At 43.1% G+C, this 25,297-nt stretch overlaps 1 protein-coding gene across 3 annotated transcripts in view; it reads right to left on the reverse strand.

Moving 5' to 3' along the window:
* CDH23 (cadherin related 23) overlaps positions 1 to 13,803 on the reverse strand; it is a 1,745,895-nt gene extending 1,732,092 nt beyond the window's left edge. For all 3 annotated transcript variants that reach the window (XR_013214534.1, XM_077259280.1, XM_077259282.1), the window contains exon 1: positions 13,200 to 13,803. The gene's annotated coding sequence lies outside the window, so the exon portion shown is untranslated. The remainder of the gene's footprint in view (positions 1 to 13,199) is intronic.
* Between the last annotated feature and the right edge of the window lie 11,494 nt (positions 13,804 to 25,297).

A 25,297-nucleotide genomic window follows, 5' to 3' on the forward strand; every position in this document is an offset into this window, starting at 1 on the left:
ACTTTGCAACAAGAGGTTCTGCAAATTTCACACCAGTAATATACAGAGCCATAAACACCTTCTTAGGATCACAAGAACGTTTTCAATTGAGTAGCCACAAATCAATCATTAAATGGAGGTTTATAACCTGCCCTGTACAGCCCCTTCTAGACAAATAATATCCTAGTGAACACTCCATCACATTTCACTTGACTCTTTTTAGCTTCTTTCCACAGGATGAATCCTTTTCTCTGCAGAGGCAAAGCAGTCATAATTCACTATTTGGTATTTTAAACTTCCTAAGGCAAAGTATGTCTACAGAAAGCGTACCTGCTTTGTAGAAGCTGACATGGTTTTTAAAAGCAGGTTTTGTTTTTTTTTCTCCTTTAAATCAATAATCCTCCTTTCCCTCTAAAAGAAACACTTGACAAACTCTGAATTCTCAGCATATTAACAGTTTCCATCACCACAAAAAATCTGGCCAAAAAAAAGCAGCAAGACACACTGTGTGAATCCAGACAGACTAAAGTCATGAAATATAAATGAGGCATATTAACCCTCATGGTTCTGTCATAGTATTGGTGTCATGTTGAGACCTTAGGAAAGTCGGAGAGGAGGGACTCTATACTGTCCCTTAAAGGGAATCTGTCACCTCATTGGTCGCATATAAGCTGCGGTCACCGCCATTAGGGGCTTATCTACAGCATTCTGTAATGTTGTAGATAAGCCCCCGATGTAACCTGAAATATAAGAAAAACTAGTTAGATTATACTCACCCAAGGGTGGTCCCGATGCGGTCTGGGTCTGATGGGCGTCATAGGTCCAGGTCCGGCGCCTCCCATCTTCATGCGATGACGTCCTTTTCCTTGCTTCTGTCGTGGCTCCTGCGCGGGCATAATTCTCTGCCCTGTTGATGGCAAAGCAAAGTTCTGCAGTGCGCAGGCTCCGGGAAAAGTCAGAGAGGCCCAGTGCATGCGCACTGCAGTACTTTATGCTTCCCTCAACAGGGCAAATCAGTATGCCTGCGCAGGAACCGCAACAGAAGCAAGGAAGAGGACATCATTGCATGAAGATGGGAGGTGCCGGACCCGGACTCGCGACACCCATCTGACCGGACTGCCCCCCAGGTGAGTATAATCTATCTAGTTTTTCTTATCTTTCAAGGTTACGGGGGCTTCTCTACAGCATTACAGAATGCTGTAGATAAGCCCCTAATGACAGTGGCCGCAGCTTATGTGCGAAAAATGAGGTGACAGATTCCCTTTAATATAAGGGCACCCTACTCTATCCCTATACCCGGGGTTACCCCTGAAAGTGAAGTTGCTCAAGTCATGTGCCACTCTGTGCTCCTACAAAAAAGCTACGCAACTCCCACCCTTACTCAGGGAGAAAAGTGGAAGAAGTAAAAGGGTAATACCAGTTGGACAGAGAGGGGGGAACCATAGCCCAAACAAATAGACACACACACACAATAAAATACAAAGGGGAAATGGGTGCACAGTAAAGAGGCAGAAAAGCAACACAAAAAAAGCCAGAAGGGGTAGGTAGAGGTATTCACAAGAAACCGCATGCAAAAATCTCATAGGACTAGAGTGACTCTCCAGAACACTTTCTCCAATGAAGCCAGGAACAGAATGAAGATTCTATTGCCTGCATGGAGGGAAGTCAGACCCAGGTTTATATAATGGAAGGGTGTGGTTCCAATAAGCAACACAGCCAAAAGACCACAAGGAACGCTAAACCCTTTCCATGACACAAGAAACCTGTTAAATCATGAATGGCTATGTAGATTTAAAGATGACCTGTGCTACGCTAAATGTCACGATCTTCTAGTCTCATATGTACCACAAGTCCCAGCAGAATGTCGCACATTCATGAGAATTGGCCTTCTCTTAATGGCCAAGGGTACCATTTGGGCACAAGAGTGCATCACACCCCTGGCTATAGACTTTGGGCTCAGATTCTTTGATGGAACATACACAGAATAATATAGTACAAGTAAATTTTTGAGGCGGAAGTCGATTCGTGGTTCTGATCTTTAAAGGGGTTGTCCGGGACATTAACATTGATGGCCTATCAATGTATGATCGGTGGGGGTGTGACATCTGGTACGTCTTCCAATCAGTTGTCCGCGGTGTCGGCGCCAACCAGGACTGCTCAGTTGTGGAGATGCAAAGCACAATTATGTTTATCGAATACACAATGCTAAACTAATGCTGGTGGATACAGATTAGGAAACACTGACAGTGCATTCTCCTCCAGATTCAGTGATCATGTGATCACTGGGTATAGGGAGAGAGCGAGAGCTGCTGGGTCCTATCAAACCCAATCAAATTTGCTATGCAGACAGAAGCTGAATTTCATCTGTAACTGGAGCTAATATAACAGCCCAGTTACAGGGAAAATCAGCAATTAAAAGAAAGTATTAATATATTAAAATGCCCCAAAAAGGTGACAGCTGTGACAATAATATACCAGTCTGATTTAAATCGCTTTTCATTCTGACTTTTAATTTATTTATTTTTTTCTTTATTTTTTTGTAAAATCAGGCTAAAATCTATAAAAAGACACTAAACCCCCAACTCACAAAGACTCATCCTACAGCATGCAGGAGAAAAAAAAAAACATCTGAAGGAAACCTCTAGGAGAAGTTTCTGCCTTGTCTTCTGGTAGGAGAAAGAGGACTAGACAGTGAGACAGGAACATTATATTTTTCCTAAACTCCTCCCTCCTGACTGTAATAAGAAATCAGGCAAATGGACGGACTCATTTCTAAAAGAGAAAACATCCAGCCTGATACAGTTAACATAAATATAGATAATAAAAACTCCAGGATTTGAGGGTCCCCCCTTCCTACATTCATGTGCCCCCATTCCTAGTACTCCGAGGAGTTCAGATCTAGTAGGTATCAGTGATAAGTTTCTGCAGCCCCCTCCTTGGGTAGCAGATACCTGATGACCATGGAAGACTATTGTCTTTGTTGTTCCAAGTATTAAAAGGATTTCCAGAGAGCTAAATATTATTGATCTAGAGAGTTTTACCTAAAGAACGTATAAGGCTAAAATGCTTCTGTCTTGGATACCATTTTTAAGCCTACTGTGCAGAAAAGAACTGTCCCTCAGGCTTAGGGCCCATTAAAACAGCCCTTATATGGCCGAGAATTTGTTTCATACAAGGTAATCAGTAATTATTTCATGGCCTTTTTAGACAGGCTGACCGCATGTTAATGCAATCCTTCTATGCACATAAAATATCATGTTCTCGGCAGCACATTACATATTCTACAGGAATATGTGCTGCTGAGAATAATCATTTTTAATATTGCTTAAAAATTATTTCACCCAATGATTGAGTGTTTTGCTCATTCATAAGTTGATTACCTTATTCCCAATTGGACATGATAACATATCCGCCCACATGAATGGTGAATCTACATTTAATTATATTACAACTTTGAACAGATTTCAATAAACACTAATCTCACGTCAGTTTATTTCTAGTTGATAATAAAATTAGAAAATACTAAAACTATTTACATATTAATACAAGAAAGTTTTTAAAACATATGGGAAAACTTATTTGATTATCTTTTTTTGGTCTTTAACAATTCCTATGTCCTGGTCAGTAACTATCTAAAATTGGAATATTTATGTAAACTCTTTATGTAAATTGTTATTTATTTATGTCCACATTTTTGTACATGAAAATGAATGCAATAATGCATAGAGTCATGCTTTGATATGTTATTTCATTTTGATGAAAGTAAACTTTTTGGCGTTCCGAGATGAAGGAGCTGTCACATTAATAGAAGTACTATGTAGGCTCTTAGGTCATATGAATGTTTATAGAGTGGAATTAAACCAACTTTACAAAGAGACATGTTCTGCTGAATCAGCGCCTTATACTACATACTCGTCCTCTGCAATATCTCCAAAGAAGAAGAAAAATAAAAGTTATAAAGGCAAAAATATTTACATTGCAATCAATTGGCCATACGATCGTTAGAATGGGGCAAAATCAAACAGATTAGAATTAATATTATTTTATTGTGAACAGGTCATTGTGCCGTAGCGGTGAATTCTCTGGATGCGTAAATACTATTAGCTGGGACAATGAAGGTGAATTCTGTGGTTGCAGCCTTAAACGGTTACATGGAAATAATGAAAATAGAAGCTAAGCAAGCTAATAGTTGGCCATTAAAACTAACAACAAATAGACTAATGTTTTTTTCCTTTAAGCTGAGAACAGAGCAAGGATCTGGGAGACTTTGCTTTTAAGAAGCGCATTGTTTATTTCTTCAAATGATGAGGCTCATTAGATAAGTGATGGATCACCTACCGTCATACCTTGCATACCAAGATAGGTAAAGATTATGCATGATAGAAAATGGAAATTTATCAACATAACCTTAAGAGATCAGCTTTCTTCATATAAATACAAGAAGAAAACAAAAGAGAAAGAAAAATACAATCAGTTATTACATGGAGGAACCTCAGCGACAAATAGGAGCTCTCTGCTGCAGCCATATTTATTAGACCTACTGAGACATGATGGACGTTCAGCTATGTGTTGAAATCACACAGGAAGATGGGCCTAACGGCAGTGTAATATTTTGGTAGGGCTCTCAATTTTTTTCAAGCCCTCTTACAGTAGGACTTAAAACCACCCAACACCTAATAAGAAGGCCATTATAAGAGGAAGAATGACATTTCATGATATAGGTCAATGCCTTGTAGAATAGAAGGTTACTAGTTCTAATGTGTAATCATTTTGCACAAGTTTAAAGAACACGACGAAGATTGAGACATTTAAGAAAATTTGTATTTCAAATTTCCATGCTGATTAGATTGATAGATTAGTCCTGCTTTATAATGGAGAACTGTATTTTGCCCATTGATAGCGCCCTTCTTGGTCATATACTAAAAAGTTTTATTAAGAGACACAGAGGCATAACAACCATTCAGATTGATTAATGAATACAAAAATCTGTTACTGTACATGTCCTTTTTATTTTCTTAAGTGGAATTTGTCACCCTTTTTTTGCTCTGTAATCTGAGAGCAACATGATGTACATGATGAAGGACAGAGACCCTGATTCCAGCAATGTATCACTAACTGGTCTGTGTGCTGGTGCTTTAATGAAATCAGTGTTTTATCAGCAGATTAGAGGACTAGGTGTCTTGTGCCTGCTAGTCACCTGCTTTGTATATCCCCACCCCCACCACTGATATGCAGCTTTGTGCCTATGCACAGTGTACACAGAAAGCTGCCAATCAGTGATGTTGGCAGGTTATACACAGCTCAGCATTCAGAGAACTGATAGATCTGCAGCAGAGAAAACAGCGATTGCATCAAAATGACAACATGCACCTCAGCAAGTGAGCCATTGCTGGAATCAGGGTCTCAGCCCCGACATCATGCTAACTCTCGGATTACATAGCAAAAACCTAGTGATAAATTAGCTTTTAAGGGTATATGTCAACAATATTTCACCACCCAAACTATGTATATGTTCATGTAGCTTTTTTGAAGACAAGCACAGCATTTAAATTGACATGCATATGAGAATATAGATCTGAAGCCTCTGTCACTACAGCTCTATTTCCCACCCAGGGTCGCCTCCTGCTGTTTGACTTGTGATGGCTCCTTTGACTGAAGTCACACAGCATAGAGGCCGTCAGTCAAGAAGGTGTAAGCGGCACTCTGCGGGGATTAGAGCTGGAGTGACTGAGGCTTCATATCTACAATAGCTCTTCAGCCTCTTTTGCATCTCCATTCAGATACTGAGTTCTCAGTAATACAGGAGAGGACCGACCATGTAAAGGTATTGATGGACTTGTCTTTGCAAGAGCTTCATTCATATAGAAACAGTTTGGGAGTGAAATCCTGCTGACATATTCCCTACTTTATAGGTACCAACGTACAGCTCTGGCAAAAATTAAGAGACTACCACATGAAAACCCTGTCATGGGCAGCCCAATCTCCAGACCTGAACCCCACTGAGAACCTCTGGAATGTAATCAAGAGGATGATGGATGGTCACAAGCCATCAAACAAAGAACTGCTAAATTTGTGCAGCAGAAGCCATGTGAAAGACTGGTGGAAAGCATGCCAAGACGCATGAAAGCTGTGATTAAAAATCATGGTTATTCCACAAAATACTGATTTCTGAACTCTTCCTGAGGTAAAACATTAGTATTGTTGTTTCTAAATGATTGTGAACTTGTTTTCTTTGCATTATTTGAGGTCTGAAAGCACTGTTTTTTTTTTTTTTAAATTTGACTATTTCTCCTTTTCAGAAAAAGAATACAAAATGTATTGCTTGGAACTTCGGAGACATGTTGTCAAAAGTTTATAGAATAAAAGAACAATTTACATTTTACTCAAAAATATACCTAAAAAGAGAAAAATCAGACAAACTGAACATTTTGCAGTGGTTTCTTTTAATTTTTGCCAGAGCCGTATGTGATTGTAGGAAGAAAAACATGATTTGAACAGAGGAGAAGACGGATAGCGGAACTCAGATCAGGGAGAACAGATAGGGAAAGGTCGAGGCTGAAACTTCCTGTGCTGCTGATCATTACCCGTCAGGGGTTTTAAGCCTAGATATACATTCAAGACATCAGCTTCTTTCATTTCAATTACAAACCTATAAAAGCAGTGATGGAACCTTGCTTTAGTAAATTAGGATGATTTTTTGTTTACAACATTCAATATTACAGACAAATATTGCTTTATTAGCAGCAGAAAAAAAAAGTTTTCAATGTGTATCTTCCCAGAAGAAAAAAGACAACATAGTGTAAAAAAGAACTCCTTTCTGACGAAGCATGTCAATTTTTTTTATTGATTCTAATGGATTTTATGAATACGAATATGTGTGTAAAGTTGCAGGTCCATAGAGTTCTATGTGCTTTATTATGTCTTTTTCTTTGGTCCCGTGCATGACTCCCTAGGGTTAGTTTCCCATACACGGACCATGCTTGGATTGGAATATCAGTCACATATGAGGCGGTTGGCTCAAGTGACGACTTCTGAAGATCTCCTGGTAATCCGATGTACGCATGGACCTGTGAAGTCAGCCTGTAAACTACTCTTGTCCACGTAATGTTAGCTTGAATGGCGTTTTTGTTTTTTTTTCAGAGCTTTCTTGCTGCATTTTTTTTCCACAAAAAAGAAGCTGCGTTTTATACTACCAGCAAAAGTTATGCGATATCAGAAATCTTCTGCACGCGCTTGTTTCTCTTTTTCTGAGTGAATTAGACCACTGCAGACTTTTTTAAGAAAGTACAAAAACACTGCAAAAAAGTAACAAAGGTTTTTACTTATGCGTTTTTTTGGGGGGCGGGGGGACAAAACTAACTTTATTAATCATGTACTGCAGTCAAATCACAGATGTAATCTGAACTAAAAAAAAGTTTTTACTGCCAAGAGGAATGGTTTTGGCTGCAGAAGAAAAAAAAACATTGCAAAAAAAACATGATTGAACATAGCTTTAATTTGGTTTGGAAACCAGAGGAGACGGAACACAGACACTTTGTGGACTTTTCCAAACTGTTATAAATTTAATATAAATTCATTATATTCATCACAATGTGAGGAATAGCAGTACAATAAGTGGAACAGTGAAGGCTTCCTACATGGGGTGCTGATCACCCAAATGATCGTTCGGATGATCACTGCCCAGTGTAACCAGTAAGTATATGTCACTAGTGTGTACATATAAGCCTTGTAAAGAAGGATGATGGTGACTGCGTATAATAATGTCTAGAGTTTCACACATACCCTTGAGATGAGCTGATCGACTGGCTATATCATTGATCAGAGTGTACAAGGACCCTTAGACCTTTCCTCGGGGTGCTTCGTTATGTACCAAAACGAGGTGCACACAAGTAAAATATCTGCATTGGCCCTGTGACTTCTATTTAGCGTAGACATTGCAGGCAGAACTTTCCAAAAAAAAAAAAGAAAAATCATTCAACACCAAGGTGATTCCTCACCAACTCCCAGTGTTAATGTGTACCTAGAGGATGTGACTGACAGCTGAGAATCTCAGAATTGTAATTGTTCTGCAGAAACCTGTCAAAACCACAAGATGTAACCAACACCTTTTACATTTGCACGTACTCATTTTACATTTAGTAAAACATCTGGAGTACGACTGTCATTGAAGGTGGAATATTGGAAGGAAAGAGAAAAGCAATTAACGCCAAAGAAGGATCTTATGCTGCGCTATAGTCATGTTGTGACGGTCACAGTGCACAATTTTACACTTCCAGGGAAAAGAGGAATTAACTGTGTGGATAAAGTTACATTGTTCTTGAAGAATACTGTCAACTCTTCAGCAGTTTCTCTAAGGGCTCATTCAGACGTCTGTGACTTTTCTCGTACGCAATGACAGGCCGAGTTTCATCAGTATTTTTTATCAATGTCATGAGTGTTTGGTCAGTGTCATGAGTGTTTGGTCAGTGTCATCAGTGTTTGGTCAGTGTCATCAGTATTTCTGAACAGTGTCATCAGTGTTTGGTCAGTGTCATCGGTGATTGGTCAGTGTCATCAGAGTTTGGTCAGTGTCATCAGTGTTTAGTCAGTGTCATCAGTATTTCTGATCAGTGTCATCAGTGTTTGGTCAGTGTCATCAGTGTTTGGTCAGTTTCATCAGTATTTCTGATCAGTGTCATCAGTGTTTGGTCAGTGTCATCAGTATTTCTGATCAGTGTCATCAGTATTTCTGATCAGTGTCATCAGTATTTCTGATCAGCGTCATCAGTGTTTGGTCAGTGTCATCAGTGTTTGGTCAGTTTCATCAGTATTTCTGATCAGTGTCATCAGTGTTTGGTCAGTGTCATCAGTGTTTAGTCAGTGTCATCAGTATTTGATCAGTGTCATCAGTGTTTAGTCAGTGTCATCAGTATTTCTGAACAGTGTCATCAGTGTTTGGTCAGTGTCATCGGTGATTGGTCAGTGTCATCAGAGTTTGGTCAGTGTCATCAGTGTTTAGTCAGTGTCATCAGTATTTGATCAGTGTCATCAGTGTTTAGTCAGTGTCATCAGTATTTCTGATCAGTGTCATCAGTGTTTGGTCAGTGTCATCAGTGTTTGGTCAGTTTCATCAGTATTTCTGATCAGTGTCATCAGTGTTTGGTCAGTGTCATCAGTATTTCTGATCAGTGTCATCAGTATTTCTGATCAGTGTCATCAGTATTTCTGATCAGCGTCATCAGTGTTTGGTCAGTGTCATCAGTGTTTGGTCACTGTCATCAGTATTTCTGACCAGTGTCATCAGTGTTTGGTCAGTGTCATCAGTATTTCTGATCAGTGTCATCAGTGTTTGGTCAGTGTCATCTTTGTTTGGTCAGTGTCATCAATGTTTGGTCAGTGTCATCAGTGTTTGGTCAGTGTCATCAGTATTTCTGATCAGTGTCATCAGTGTTTGGTCAGTGTCATCAGTATTTCTTATCAGTGTCATCAGTGTTTGGTCAGTGTCATCAGTATTTCTGATCAGTGTCATCAGTGTTTGGTCAGTGTCATCTTTGTTTTGTCAGTGTCATCAATGTTTGGTCAGTGTCATCAGTATTTCTGATCAGTGTCATCAGTGTTTGGTCAGTGTCATCAGTATTTTTGGTCAGTGTCATCAGTGTTTGGCCAGTGTCATCAGTATTTCTGATCAGTGTCATCAGTGTTTGGTCAGTGTCATCAGTATTTTTGGTCAGTGTCATCAATGTTTGGTCAGTGTCATCAGTATTTCTGATCAGTGTCATCAGTGTTTGGTCAGTGTCATCTTTGTGTGATCAGTGTCATCAATGTTTGGTCAGTGTCATCAGTGTTTAGTCAGTGTCATCAGTGTTTGGTCAGTGTCATCAGTATTTCTGATCAGTGTCATCAGTGTTTGGTCAGTGTCATCAGTATTTTTGGTCAGTGTCATCAGTGTTTGGCCAGTGTCATCAGTATTTTTGGTCAGTGTCATCAGTGTTTGGTCAGTGTCATCAGTATTTTTGATCAGTGTCATCAGTGTTTGGTCAATGTCAGACACAACCATCAGAACTTCATCAGATGAAAAAAAAAACTGTGTTTTCTCCAGCTTCTCCTATAAAATAGTCCTTGAAAAACAGATCAAACTCATCAATACAAGTGTATGGACCCATGAAAAAAATCGGACAGCACTCAGATGCTGTCCTTGTGCTGTCTGATTTTTTCATGGGTCCATAGACTTGCATTGGCGAGTTTGATCTGACATTGATCAATTTTGGACAAGTCTCTGTGCTTTTATGTGAACCATAACAATAAGCAGACATGTGAACCAGCTTATACACCATCATAAGTACGAGTGCTATCCGTGAAAAACACAGGGAGCACTTGTACAAGAAAGTCTGACGTCTGAAGGAGCCCAACGTCTGGTGTAAAATGGAGCTACAAACTTTGGTTGCATCACATGGAATATCATTGGGTTGAGATCCACTTCTGACATTGTTCTAATAAGAACAGTCTTTTCATCACAAATGTATTGTAGAACAAGTGATTTTATTACAAGATTGTGGAACGTAAACTCAGAGAGTAGTAACCTGAGATCACATGAGTTACATCTCTCTGTATAATGCTGCTTTCACACAACATTCATGGTCTGAGTACTGGTCACAGTGTCCAGACCGGTCGCGGATCTCCTGACCACAACCCAACAGTCACCTAAATACCTAGCAGGCTGGGCAGCATGACTCATGGTGATCCGTACTCGGACCGTGAATGTTGGATGTCTGACACCAGCCTAACCAGCATGACACATGGTGATCCGTACTCGGACCGTGAATGTTGGATGTCTGACACCAGCCTAACCAGCATGACTCATGGTGATCCGTACTCGGACCGTGAATGTTGGATGTCTGACACCAGCCTAACCAGCATGACACATGGTGATCCGTACTCGGACCGTGAATGTTGGATGTCTGACACCAGCCTAACCAGCATGACACATGGTGATCCGTACTCGGACTGTGAATGTTGGATGTGTGACACCAGCCTAACCAGCATGACTCATGGTGATCCGTACTCGGACCGTGAATGTTGGACGTCTGACACCAGACTAACCAGCACAAGTACACTGGTCCTTTCCTGAACTATGAATGTCTGGTGTATGCAGCTGATCTGGCCGCAGCTACCTGTGCTGGCACAATGTAAGGAGTATAGTAAAGTTCTTGAATGCCATTATCACATATAACTGCAATTTATGAAGAGGTTACTTCATAAGAACATTTTGGTCTGGCTAGAAAGGTCTCTCAGGCTGCACAGTAGTAGACCACTGTGAATCAAATGACATTCTGGTTTATAAAAGTGATCCTGATTAGCGTATATGCTGCCACTAGTAAGACATCAGTCACCTAGAGGGTAAGGGTAATGCTTTCTATAGACTGTAATGACAACAGTGACACATGCTGGTCGTACAGCGTTACTACAAGACTTAATGATTGTAATACACCATGAAGAACACCAACTTTCCCCTTTAAATGATGGGAACTAAAATACCAGAATTAAAAAGCACATATATTTAGCCATGTATTTACCCTAGGCCACACTTACCCACAATGTAGATTTACTGAGTATTTGTCAGCACTGCACCGCTCATACGTATCTGACTAATGGATTTGCAAGTTATCAGCGCTGCTGTTCTCTAGTTGGCTGTACTCACACACATCAATTAAAAAAACACCAAGTTTATTCCTTCTGTTTGTAAATACCGAGGTGACACATTGCACATAACAATGTAAATCTGATATTCAATGCATCTTTGATTGCAGGGTTTTTCTGGCTCTTTTGGGTCACTGTTTTTTTTTTAAACACAGAATTCTTTGTATGACATATTTTCTGGCCTTCTTTCCAAAAGGATTTGCTGTAGGGCTTTAAAAAAATGTATGTGCCAAATGCCTTTAAAATTGCCCTTACAATGCTTATTACTTGGGGTATGGCGGGGGAATTTTTTAAATGCCAGAAAATAATGTGGGATTAACGTAGGATTATGTGGCACCCAACATGCTGCCCCACATAAAATCCAAAAAGTGTGTCTGCGCGCCTTAAAAATGGTTTCGAATAATGACCTATTGGCAAATAATCTCTAGCAGGGTATGCGCCAATCCACAGCATCACACTGAAGACGCTGATTCGTGTGCCCCAATAACTTGGCGTTAGTTATAGCCGCCAGAACATTTCATGCTTGCTGTCAATAAAGTGACTTTTGGGACCAAGAGAACTTGAGTTTGGCTTATAATATCCAAGTCATGGAAAAAAATAAATAGATCTAGATAAATTCTGTAGGAACATAAGACCCACCATTAAAAGAAAATCAAACCTTGCAAATATCTGCTGAGTAACAGTACAGAAGTATATGTGCTGGGGAGATTTGTGAATGGGCAGATATACTATACTATATACTATATAAGAAATGCAGATGAACTGGTAAGGAAAGAGTTACCTAGATAAGAGTGAAATCAGTTGTGAATGATGCTACATTCAGAAGGCAAATGCTCATGTGTGGGATGTCTATATGGATCCAAAGCATTCTGCTGCTACTCCATGATTCATTGGGACGGCTCCAATAGCATCAGATGAATGACAATCAGTCGCCTTTGCATGTTTCGCTTTTGGACAAGAATATACCCAGCATATGAATTTCACACCTACAGACAGAAAACGACTGAGGGAGATAACGTTTCTAAAGCTATGAAACAATCCCACACATATAGAATATTTATAGGGTTACAACAACCAAACAAGCAGCCGGAGACGTCAGATCTACGCAGAATAACTTCATTAACAGCACAAAAATCCTAAAAGTTTAAGATAGAAAATCCAGCGGCAGGTGAGATCACACCGATCATTTCCTAGGATTGTAATCAGCGGGACTGAGAAAGGTATACAGCTCCTCCTGATTACATGAGCGTGACCTTTCAGATAATTATGCAAAATGGGAAAGTGATATGATATATGCAAAACACACTTTATCCCTCAGCAGCAACAGGGGGGTCTGAGATGTAGGAGACCAACAGATGCAGAATACGTGCCATGTGCAGGGAGAGAAAGTTTGTGGAAAGCAGCAAAGATAATGGCCACATGATGACTGATAGGAGGGCAGAAGGGCATCCAGGTGAATGCTGGAGTCTATGGATGGAGACATAAGGATTGGGAAGAAGTGCAGACTAGAAGGAGTTCATTCTGGCAGCATCAGATGACTGTACCTTAAGAGCTGGGTGGCAGAGGTCTCCTTGCACAGTAATTGGGAGCAGGTACTGACTTGCTGTGTCCTGTAGTTTGCTCCAGGGTGGCTTTTATTCCCCTTGGTCTGCTATTAATCCCTTGCAGAGCAGAGTAGAACTTCAGGAGTGCCACAGGAATCCTTCATTCCCCCCTCAGTCCAGAAGATCCTATCCCCCTCCACCAGACACAGAAGCAGCAAGCTCCCCCTCCTCTCACTCCCACCCCTACACTAGCAGTCACAGGCTCAGGACCAGTCTAGGATGGCACACAGGGGCTCAGCATCAGCAGGTGCAGGGCTCCATGCTCTGTGGGAGCTCCCAGGATGGGACAACTTCACTCCTTCCAGTGTCAGGCATCCAGTGAGGTCTTCTCCAGCTCTCCAGCTTGTGTGAGCCCTCCAGAAGCGCAGAGACATAGGAGCCTGTCAGCTGATGAGGAGCACTTTAAGAGCAGGCAGTTCCTATTGCCATGGCATGAATATTTCAGTGCCCTCAGCTGATGTCAGGCTTTGGTGAGATCCCCCCATAGATGAGCAGCGTCTGCAGTCAGAGCACCACTCCTTGTGATCGCCTGCTCTCCGGGGTCCAGCACCGAATGACATGAGCAGGGGGCTGCTTCCAAGGAGGCAGCAGAAAGGTGAGACTGAAGGCTGCAGGAGCCCCTGCCTACCCCAGCAGAGGAACGACAGAGTGGATTACAGGGCAGATTGGTGATAAGACCTATGTTCCCCTACCAGGGGGTCTGCAGGAGCGACAGACTGACCACAGCAACACAGTTATCAATATTGTAAAGCCCATCTGGTGTAGAAGGGGAAAGGTGACATTTGGGCTCACACGTGAGAAGTATAAGAAACCCCATATTATTTAATATCACAAGTGAAATTTTAGAAGAAAAATGTTGTAATTCCGATTATCATCACCCCCAATATGGAGAACGCGATCTCCACACAATCGTATTTTCCTTCCGAGTGCTGTCCATTAAAAAAGCCGATCAATGTTGTTCAATGGGGCAGCGCAATTTTTTTTTCACTGACTGAACCTGCATGTGTAAAAAATGGCAGCCTGCACGATTTTACTCCTAAAATCAGATGAGACACATTCAAGTCTATGAGTATGGAAAAATATCAAATGCCATATGGAGTCACAGCACAGCATTCAATTTTTACGGATACGTTGTAGTTCTGTAATGGGAAACTGCAAATAATTAATAATTTTTGAGTAAAAAACTGATTGTACACGGCCTGCACAAGGATGACAAGTGAGAAAGAAATCATTCCAGTTTTCAGGCTTGAAAATCAGACCAATTGTTTTATACTGTTGTGTGACCTCAGTCTTATAGGAGAATATAACAATCCGCCATCACATGGATTTTTTGCAATCACATTAATTATATGTACATTATGCAAATGACCAATTCACACAATGGAATACTGTACAAAGGCTAAGATCATACAAGTGTATAAAAAATTATTTTTCACCTGTATTGCCATCTATATGCTATTATCATCTACATGGCTTTCACTTCTATACAGCAGATGTTAATATAAATGTACACCACTAAATACAGTTTCCTACATTAGTAGTTGCAATGTAAAATTGGTTATATACTGGGTCACCTCCCGACCGACCAATATGCGCATATTCATGACCTTAATGAGCGGTATCACATGACCGCTCACGCAGGAAGAAGGTGCTGCGCCGGGAGTCGGGACAGAGCAAGAGGGATGTCGGCGCGGCCGCGCGGTGAGGAACAGGTAAGTATGAGGGACGGAGGGACAGGGAGGGGGGATGAAGGAGGACATAAGCCATGCAAGATGGGAGCGGGAGCGGGGGGGGAATATATGCATATGGGGGGGAATATGAGCTATGCATTCAGGGGGGGAATATGAGCCATGCATTCAGGGGGGGGGAATATGAGCCATGCATTCGGGGGGGAATATGAGCCATGCATTCAGGGGGGGAATATGAGCCATGCATTCGGGGGGGGGGATATGAGCCATGCATACGAGGGGATATGAGCCATGCATAAGTGGGGGGGGGGAATATGAGCCATGCATTCAGGGGGGAATATGAGCCATGCATTCAGGGGGGGGAATATGAGCCATGCATACGGGGGGGAATATGAGCCATGCATTCAGGGGGGGAATATGAGCCATGCATTCAGGGGGGGAATATGAGCCATGAATTCAGGGGGGGAATATGAGCCATGCATTCAGGGGGGGGGAATATGAGCCATGCATACGGGGAGAGGGGGAATATGAGCCATGCATTCAGGGGGGGGAATATGAGCCATGCATTCAGGGGGAATATGAGCCATGCATTCGGGGGGGTATGAGCCATGCATTCAGGGGGGGGAATATGAGCCATGCATTCAGGGGGGAAATGAGCCATGCATACAGGGGGGAATATGAGCCATGCATTCAGGGGGGGTTATATGAGCCATGCATTCAGGGGGGGGAATATGAGCCATGCATTCAGGGGGGGGAATATGAGCCATGCATTCAGGGGGGGGAATATGAGCCATGCATTCAGGGGGGGGAATATGAGCCATGCATTCAGGGGGGGAATATGAGCCATGCATTCAGGGGGGGGATATGAGCCATGCATTCGGGGGGGGATATGAGCCATGCATACGGGGGAGGAATATGAGCCATGCATATGGGGGGGGTATATGAGCCATGCATTCAGGGGGGAATATGAGCCATGCATTCAGGGGGGGGGAATATGAGCCATGCATACGGGGGGGAATGTGAGCCATGCATTCAGGGGGGGAATATGAGCCATGCATTCAGGGGGGGAATATGAGCCATGAATTCAGGGGGGGAATATGAGCAATGCATTCAGGGGGGGGAATATGAGCCATGCATACGGGGGGAGGGGGAATATGAGCCATGCATTCAGAGGGGGAATATGAGCCATTCATTCAGGGGGGGGATATGAGCCATGCATTCGGAGGGGGAATATGAGCCATGCATTCAGGGGGGAATATGAGCCATGCATTCAGGGGGATGAATATGAGCCATGCATTCAGGGGGGAATATGAGCCATGCATTCAGGGGGGGAATATGAGCCATGCATTCAGGGGGGGGAATATGAGCCATGCATTCAGGGGGGGAATATGAGCCATGCATTCGGGGGGGGGGGGGATATGAGCCATGCATACGGGGATACGGGGAGAGGGGGAATATGAGCCATGCATTCAGAGGGGGAATATGAGCCATGCATTCGGGGGGGGGATATGAGCCATGCATTCAGGGGGGAATATGAGCCATGCATACAGGAGGGGAAATATGAGCCATGCATACAGGAGGGGGGATATGAGCCATGCATACAGGAGGGGGAATATGAGCCATGTATATGGGGAGAGGGGGAATATGAGCCATGCATTCAGAGGGGGAATATGAGCCATGCATTCGGGGGGGGATATGAGCCATGCATTCAGGGGGGAATATGAGCCATGCATACAGGAGGGGAAATATGAGCCATGCATAGAGGAGGGGGAATATGAGCCATGCATACAGGGGGGAATATGAGCCATGCATACAGGAGGGGGAATATGAGCCATGTATATGGGATGGGAGGGAGATGAGCCATGCATACATGAGGGGGGGGGGGTCATTATACAGTATTGAGCATCATGTGGGATCATTATACAGTGTGGAGAACTGTGTGTGGCCATTATACAGTATTGAGCATCATGTGTAGCCGTTATACAGTATGGAGCATCATGTGTGGCCAATGGCCATTATACAGTATGGAGCATTATGTGTGGTCATTATACAGTATGGAGCATCATATGTGGCCATTATACAGTATTGAGCATCATGTGGGATCATTATACAGTATGGAGAACTGTGTGTGGCCGTTATACAGTATGGAGCACTATGTGTGGCCATTATACAGTATGGAGCACTGTGTGGCCATTATACATTATGGAGCATCATGTGTGGCCATTATACACTATGGAGCATCATGTGTGGCCATTATACTGTATTGAGCTTCATGTGTGGCCATTATACAGTATGGAGCACTGTGTGGCCATTATACAGTATGGAGAACTGTGTGTGGCCATTATACAGTATGGAGAACTGTGTGTGGCCATTATACAGTATGGAGCATCATGTGTGGCCATTATACAGTATGTAGCACTGTGTGGCCATATTTTTTGTTTATAATTATTGTATATGGAGCAGTGTGATCAGCAGTGCTAAATGGCTGTGGTTGGGACGTGGATATGGGTGTGACTAGTTGTGAAATGGGTGTGGTCAGAGGCGTGGCCTAAAACTTGCCGCGATGCACTACGTGTGCCGCAAACTTTATACCTCCTTCCCTTCTTCAAAAGTTGGGAGGTATGGTACCGCATTTGCCAGATCATGGCAAGTGCCGCAAATCCCATAGGGAATGAATGAGGCCGAACGCAGTGTTGCCGTAAGTGATCCATTATGCGGCAGATGCAGAAAAACTGCCTGGATCTGCTGCAAAAGGCGACTTTCACATCAGCGATTCTTGCCAAAGTCACTGCCGATAGTCTCATGCTCACCAAAGGGGGAGGCAGCACTAAAAGTGCCTAGGGCAGCAGAAACTCTAAATACGGCCCTGATCTGAAGACCTGCTCTTCATAGTTGTATGCTAGACCTGGTGCTGCTAATGCACAAAGCTGTATAGCAGGCAGTCGTGACCCACACATCATGGGTCCATGAGCCACATGTGGCTCCTGAGCCACAGGTTGAGGACCCCTGAGTAAGTGATTATCATAAATAAGTACACCTCTTTGAAAAATAATATTTTAAATATTATCTCACTGAATACAAGAATAATTTCCAAACTTTTGACTAGACTGAGTTTCATAGAACATTTACTTCAACCCATAACATGAAAGTAAAATTAATAATTAGTGATGGGCAAACCCAAACAGTAAAGTTCAGAGTTCGTATTGATCAACTAGTGTCTGATTTACTGTTCGCATTTGACACCCCAGACATCGGCTGTTTCCCACTATGTCATCTGTGTGACAGCGCAAGAAACAGAGCAGCTCTGATGGGCAGTAAGTTAGTTACTGCCAGTCAGAAAGCTGCGGTTTCCATGCTGTCAGGTGACAGCATGTGAGCCAACAGCTGTGACCGGTGGTTAAAAGGTTAGAGCTGGTCACAGGCTTCGGCTGATGAGAGAATACTACTCTCATGAGTGAACACTTGTTGCTCATTACAGCAAGAGCACGCTAAGCTGATAAGAATATTCATCACCTGGTGCCTGTGGTATAAATAAATAAATGTAAATATTACGGGAGTCTCTTCTACTTTTGATAACCAGTGCAGGCAAAACCGACAGCTGTGGGGTGCAACCCTCACCTTTCAGCTATATCATGGCTGTTATCAAGAATAGAGGGGTCCCATGTCATTTTTCTACATTATTTAAATAAATAATTTAGAAAAACGATGTGGGGTCCCCCCATTTTTGACAAGCAGCCAAGCTAAAGCAGACAGCTGGGGTCTGGTATTCTCAGACTGATAAAAGACCATGGATATTGGCCCCCGGCAGCCTAAAAATAGTAGCCCGCAGCTGCCGCAGAAAGAGTGCCCTCTCTTCCCACTTGCCCTGGTATGGTGGCAAGTAGGATAATATTTGTGGGGTTGCTGTCAGCTGTTTTATGATGAATGATATCAAGCCCTGGGATTAGTAATGAAGAGGAGTCTATAAGACACCTTCATTATAACCCCGTAGTTAGATTGTAAAAAAGACACAGCCAGAATAAAGTCCTTTATTTGAAATAAAGACACTGTCCCTTTTATTTGAAATAAAAATAAAACAGCAGTTATACTCACCTTCATACCTAATCCACCGAAGTCCATGTCCCCTGTAAAAGAAGTAGAATAATAAACAACTATATCCCTCACCTTTCCAGCATGAAGATAATCCTCCAATGCCCATGTCTCCTGTAAAAGTGTAAAGAAATAAACAACCATATTCCTCACCTCTTTTGCGAGAAGATAATCCATTTGTCCCTTGAAGAGTCTAGCTCTGCTAAATCTAGATGCAGAAAAAGAGGAGGACCAGGAGCATATAGTACAAATATATATAAACGAATCTTTATTTATACAAAACATTAAAATCTGGACATCAATAATCGTAACAAGTATTCCACAACATTACATAAAAAAGATGGGAAAGCACAAACCCTAAACCTCACCCCCCAACACTATAGGGAGTGATCATGTAGACAAATATGAGCGTAAACTCCATATAGCTGAAGGTAATCGCATGGAAAGAGAGGAAGGAAAGAAATTGCTGCTGTGCCAGGACACAACAAAGGGTCTAAGGCAAGTGCACTATAACAACTACAATAAATAACCCATGTCACAGCAGCAAAAAGTTCAAAGTGCACTTACCCAGTGCACTTACCAACCCTCCTCCCCCCCCCTCCCCCCCCCCCCTGCATGGGTAAGTGCACTTTGAACTTTTTGATGCTGTGACATAGGTTATTTATTGTAGTTGTTATGGTGCACTTGCCTTAGACCCTTTGTTGTGTCCTGGCACAGCAGCAATTTCTTTCCTTCCTCTCTTTCCATGCGATAACCTTCAGCTATATGGAGTTTACCGCTCATATTTGTCTACATGATCACTCCCTATAGTGTTGGGGTGGTGAGGTTTAGGGTTTGTACTTTCCCCCTTTTTTATGTAATGTTGTGGAATACTTGTTACGATTATTGATGTCCAGATTTTAATGCTTTGTATAAATAAAGATTCGTTTATATATATTTGTACTATATGCTCCTGGTCCTCCTCTTTTTCTGCATCTAGTTTTTGGAGCGATTATAAAAATAATCTGTGTTATCACTATATACACTAGTATTCTTTCCCAGATTTTCTTGCTATGTATTCGGATTTCCGGTTATCATTCTCTGCTAAATCTAGTAGGCATTGTTGTGAATTCTGTTGTGGGTTCTGCTCTTGGGCTCCCTCCGGTGGTTATGAGTGGTAGTGCTGCTGTTTGTCCTTCACAACAGTCATCAGCTGCTTCCACTTTGGACGGGGCTATTTAGTTTGGCTCCTTCCTTTGGTGAGGGCCAGTTGTCCATTGTTTTCTAGGGATCCACATCTCTGCTTGGTTTCTCCTTCTGGATTGTCCAAATCATCAAAGATAAGTCCTGGCTCTGTTTTTGCAGTCCACATGCGGTGGACTTAATAGTTCTGTGAATTGCTATGTTTTTTTTTCTTGTCCAGCTTTGTCTGTGTTAAGATTTACTCAGCAAGATGGAAGCTCTGGAGTCACAGAGTTACCCTCCATGCCTTTAGTTAGGTGTGGAGATTTTGTATTCTCTGTGGTGGATTTTGTAGTATTTTTTATACTGACCGCACAGTACTCTTTCCTGTCTTTTCTTTCTAGGTAGCATGGCCTCCTTTGCTAAATTCTGTTTTCAGTCTGCGTTTGTAATTTCCCTCTCCTCTCACAGTCAATGTTTGTGGGGGGCTGCCTTTCCTTTGGGAATTTTCTCTGAGGCAAGATAGTATTCCTGTTTCTTTCTTTAGGTGTAATTAGTCCTTCGGCTGTGACGAGGTGTCTAGGGAGTGACAGGAACATCCCACGGCTACTTCTAGTTGATGTGTTAAGTTCAGGGTCTGCGGTCAGTATAGAGGCCACCTACTCCAGAGCTCGTCCATGCTGCTCCTAGGCCACCGGTTCATAACAGTACAACTGGCCAACAATGAGTTAACCACATCTTAAAAGAAGGGAAAGAAAGTGCTGAGCCATTTTTTTTTCTGTACTCTGTTGTGTTTTTTTTTCCCTCTTCACTTCTGGGTGGCTCAGGAGTTAGGCGTTGACATGGATGTTCAGGGACTTGCTTCTCGGGTGGATCAACTTGCTGCTAGAGTACAGGGTATTTCTGAATATATCATGCAGACTCCTGTTTTAGAGCCTAGAATTCCTACCCCCGATCTGTTCTTCGGGGACAGATCCAAATTTTTGAGCTTTAAAAATAACTGTAAACTGTTTTTTGCTCTGAAGCCCCGTTCCTCTGGTGATCCCATCCAGCAGGTAAAAATTGTCATTTCTCTGTTGCGTGGTGATCCCCAGGATTGGGCATTTTCCCTGGAATCTGGGAATCCGGCCTTGCTTAATGTAGACACCTTTTTTCAGGCGCTTGGGTTATTGTATGATGAACCTAACTCTGTAGAGCATGCTGAGAAAACACTTTTGGCCCTCTGTCAGGGTCAAGAAGCGGCAGAGTCATATTGCCAGAAATTCAGAAAATGGTCTGTTCTTACTAAGTGGAATGAGGATGCTTTGGCGGCAATTTTCAGAAAGGGTCTTTCTGAATCTGTTAAAGATGTTATGGTGGGGTTCCCCACGCCTGCAGGTCTGAGTGATTCTATGTCTCTGGCCATTCAAATTGATCGGCGCTTGCGTGAGCGCAGAGTTGTGCACACTATGGCGTTGTCTTCCGAGCGGAGTCCTGAGCCTATGCAGTGTGATAGGATTGTGTCTAGAGCGGAACGCCAAGGATTCAGATGTCAGAATAGGTTGTGCTTTTACTGCGGCGATTCTGCTCATGTTATTTCTGATTGCCCTAAGCGTGCCAAGAGAATCGCTAATTCCGTTACTATCAGTACTGTACAACCTAAATTTCTGTTATCTGTGACCCTGATCTGCTCATTATCGTCATTCTCTGTCATGGCATTTGTGGATTCAGGCGCCGCTTTAAATTTAATGGACTTAGAATTTGCCAGACGTTGTGGTTTTTCCTTACAGCCTTTGCGGAGTCCTCTCCCTTTAAGGGGGATTGATGCTACACCATTGGCTAAAAATAAACCTCAGTTTTGGACACAGTTAACCATGTGCATGGCGCCAGCCCATCAGGAAGATTGTCGCTTCCTGGTGTTACATAATTTGCATGATGCTGTTGTGCTGGGGTTTCCATGGTTACAGGTACATAATCCGGTGTTGGATTGGAAATCTATGTCTGTGACTAGTTGGGGTTGTAAGGGGGTTCACGATGACGTTCCTCTGATGTCAATTTCCTCCTCCCCCTCTTCTGAAATTCCTGAGTTTCTGTCAGATTTCCAGGATGTTTTCGATGAGCCCAAGTCCAGTTCCCTTCCACCGCATAGGGACTGTGATTGTGCTATTGATTTGATTCCAGGCTGTAAGTTTCCTAAGGGCCGACTTTTCAACCTGTCTGTGCCTGAACATGCCGCCATCCGGAGCTATGTAAAGGAGTCTTTGGAGAAGGGGCATATTCGGCCATCTTCTTCTCCATTAGGAGCAGGGTTTTTTTTGTTGCCAAGAAGGATGGCTCCTTGAGACCCTGTATTGATTATCGCCTCTTGAATAAGATCACGGTCAAATTCCAATACCCTTTGCCTTTGCTTTCTGATTTATTTGCTAGGATTAAGGGGGCTAGTTGGTTTACTAAGATTGACCTTCGTATTGTTCGTATTAAGCAGGGTGACGAATGGAAAACTGCGTTTAATACGCCCGAGGGCCATTTTGAGTATCTTGTGATGCCATTCGGACTCTCTAATGCCCCATCTGTGTTTCAGTCCTTCATGCATGATATTTTTCGGAATTATCTTGATAAATTCATGATTGTATATTTGGATGATATTTTGATTTTTTCAGATGATTGGGAGTCTCATGTGAAACAAGTTAGGATGGTATTTCAGGTCCTTCGCGACAATGCCTTGTTTGTGAAGGGGTCTAAGTGCCTCTTTGGAGTACAGAAGGTTTCTTTTTTGGGCTTCATTTTTTCTCCACCATCTATAGAAATGGATCCGGCTAAGGTGCAGGCCATTCATGATTGGATCCAGCCCACATCCGTGAAGAGCCTTCAGAAATTTTTGGGCTTTGCTAATTTTTATCGCCGTTTCATTGCCAACTTCTCCAGTGTGGTTTAACCCCTGACCGATTTGATGAGGAAGGGCGCTGATGTAGCTAATTGGTCCTCTGAGGCCGTTTCTGCCTTTCAGGAGCTTAAGCGCCGATTTACTTCTGCCCCTGTGTTGCGTCAGCCGGATGTTTCTCTTCCTTTTCAGGTTGAGGTTGACGCTTCTGAGATTGGGGCAGGGGCCGTTTTGTCTCAGAGGAATTCTGATGGTTCCTTGATGAAACCGTGTGCCTTCTTTTCTCAAAAGTTTTCGCCTGCAGAACGCAATTATGATGTCGGCAATCGTGAGTTGTTGGCTATGAAGTGGGCATTTGAGGAGTGGCGACATTGGCTTGAGGGGGCCAAGCACCGTTTTGTGGTCTTGACCGATCATAAGAATCTGATTTACCTCGAGTCTGCCAAATGGCTGAATCCTAGACAGGCCCGATGGTCCCTGTTTTTCTCCGGTTTTGATTTTGTTGTCTCGTATCTTCCAGGTTCTAAGAATGTTAAGGCTGATGGCCTCTCTAGGAGTTTCTTGCCTGATTCCCCTGGGATTCTTGAGCCGGTTGGTATTCTTAAGGAGGGGGTGATTCTGCCATCTCCCCTGATTTGCGACGGGCTCTTCAGGAGTTTCAGGCTGATAAACCTGATCGCTGTCCAGCGGGGAAACTGTTTGTTCCTGACAGATGGACTAGTAAAGTGATTTCTGAGGTTCACTGTTCGGTGTTGGCTGGCCATCCTGGGATTTTTGGTACCAGAGATTTGGTTAGTATTTCCTTTTGGTGGCCTTCTTTGTCACGGGATGTGCGTGCTTTTGTGCAGTCCTGTGGGACTTGTGCGCGGGCCAAACCTTGCTGCTCCCGCGCCAGTGGGTTGCTTTTGCCTTTGCCGGTCCCTGAGAGGCCTTGGACGCATATTTCTATGGATTTTATTTCGGATCTTCCTGTTTCCCAGAGGATGTCTGTTATCTGGATGGTCTGTCACTGGTTTTCTAAGATGGTTCATTTGGTACCTTTGCCTAAGTTGCGTTCCTCTTCTGAGTTGGTTCCGTTGTTTTTTCAGCATGTGGTTCGTTTGCATGGCATTCCGGAGAATATTGTGTCCGATAGAGGTTCCCAGTTTGTTTCTAGGTTTCGGCGGTCCTTTTGTGCTAAGTTGGGCATTGATTTGTCTTTTTCTTCCGCATTTCATCCTCAGACAAACGGCCAAACCGAGCGAACTAACCAGACTTTGGAAACTTATTTGAGATGCTTTGTGTCTGCCGATCAGGATGATTGGGTGGCTTTCTTGCCATTGGCCGAGTTTGCCCTTAATAATCGGGCTAGTTCTGCTACCTTGGTGTCACCATTCTTTTGTAATTCTGGGTTTCATCCTCGTTTTTCTTCAGGGCAGGTTGAGTCTTCTGATTGTCCTGGGGTGGACTTTGTGGTTGACAGGTTGCAGCAGATTTGGGCTCATGTTGTGGACAATTTGGTGTTGTCTCAGGAGGAGCCTCGGCGTTTTGCCAACCGTCGTCGGCGTGTGGGTTCCCGGCTTCGGGTTGGGGATTTGGTCTGGTTGTCTTCTCGTCATGTTCCTATGAAGGTTTCTTCCCCGAAGTTCAAGCCTCGGTTTATTGGTCCTTATATTCTTTCTGAGATTATCAATCCAGTGTCTTTTCGTTTGGCCCTTCCAGCCTCTTTTTCCATCCATAATGTTTTTCATAGATCTTTGTTGCGGAAATATGTGGTGCCCGTGGTTCCCTCTGTTGATCCTCCTGCCCCGGTGTTGATTGATGGGGAGTTGGAGTATGTTGTGGAGAGGATCTTGGATTCTCGTTTTTCTAGACGGAGGCTTCAGTATCTTGTCAAGTGGAAGGGTTATGGCCAGGAGGATAATTCTTGGGTTGTTGCCTCCGATGTTCATGCTGACGATTTGGTTCATGCCTTCCATTTGGCTCGTCCGGATCGGCCTGGGGGCTCTGGTGGGGGTTCGGTGACCCCTCCTCAAAGGGGGGGTACTGTTGTGAATTCTGTTGTGGGTTCTGCTCTTGGGCTCCCTCCGGTGGTTATGAGTGGTAGTGCTGCTGTTTGTCCTTCACAACAGTCATCAGCTGCTTCCACTTTAGACGGGGCTATTTAGTCTGGCTCCTTCCTTTAGTGAGGGCCAGTTGTCCATTGTTTTCTAGGGATCCACATCTCTGCTTGGTTTCTCCTTCTGGATTGTCCAAATCAT

Source organism: Ranitomeya variabilis, chromosome 4 (genome assembly GCF_051348905.1).
Source record: "Ranitomeya variabilis isolate aRanVar5 chromosome 4, aRanVar5.hap1, whole genome shotgun sequence".
NCBI classification, from domain to species: Eukaryota; Metazoa; Chordata; class Amphibia; order Anura; family Dendrobatidae; genus Ranitomeya; species Ranitomeya variabilis.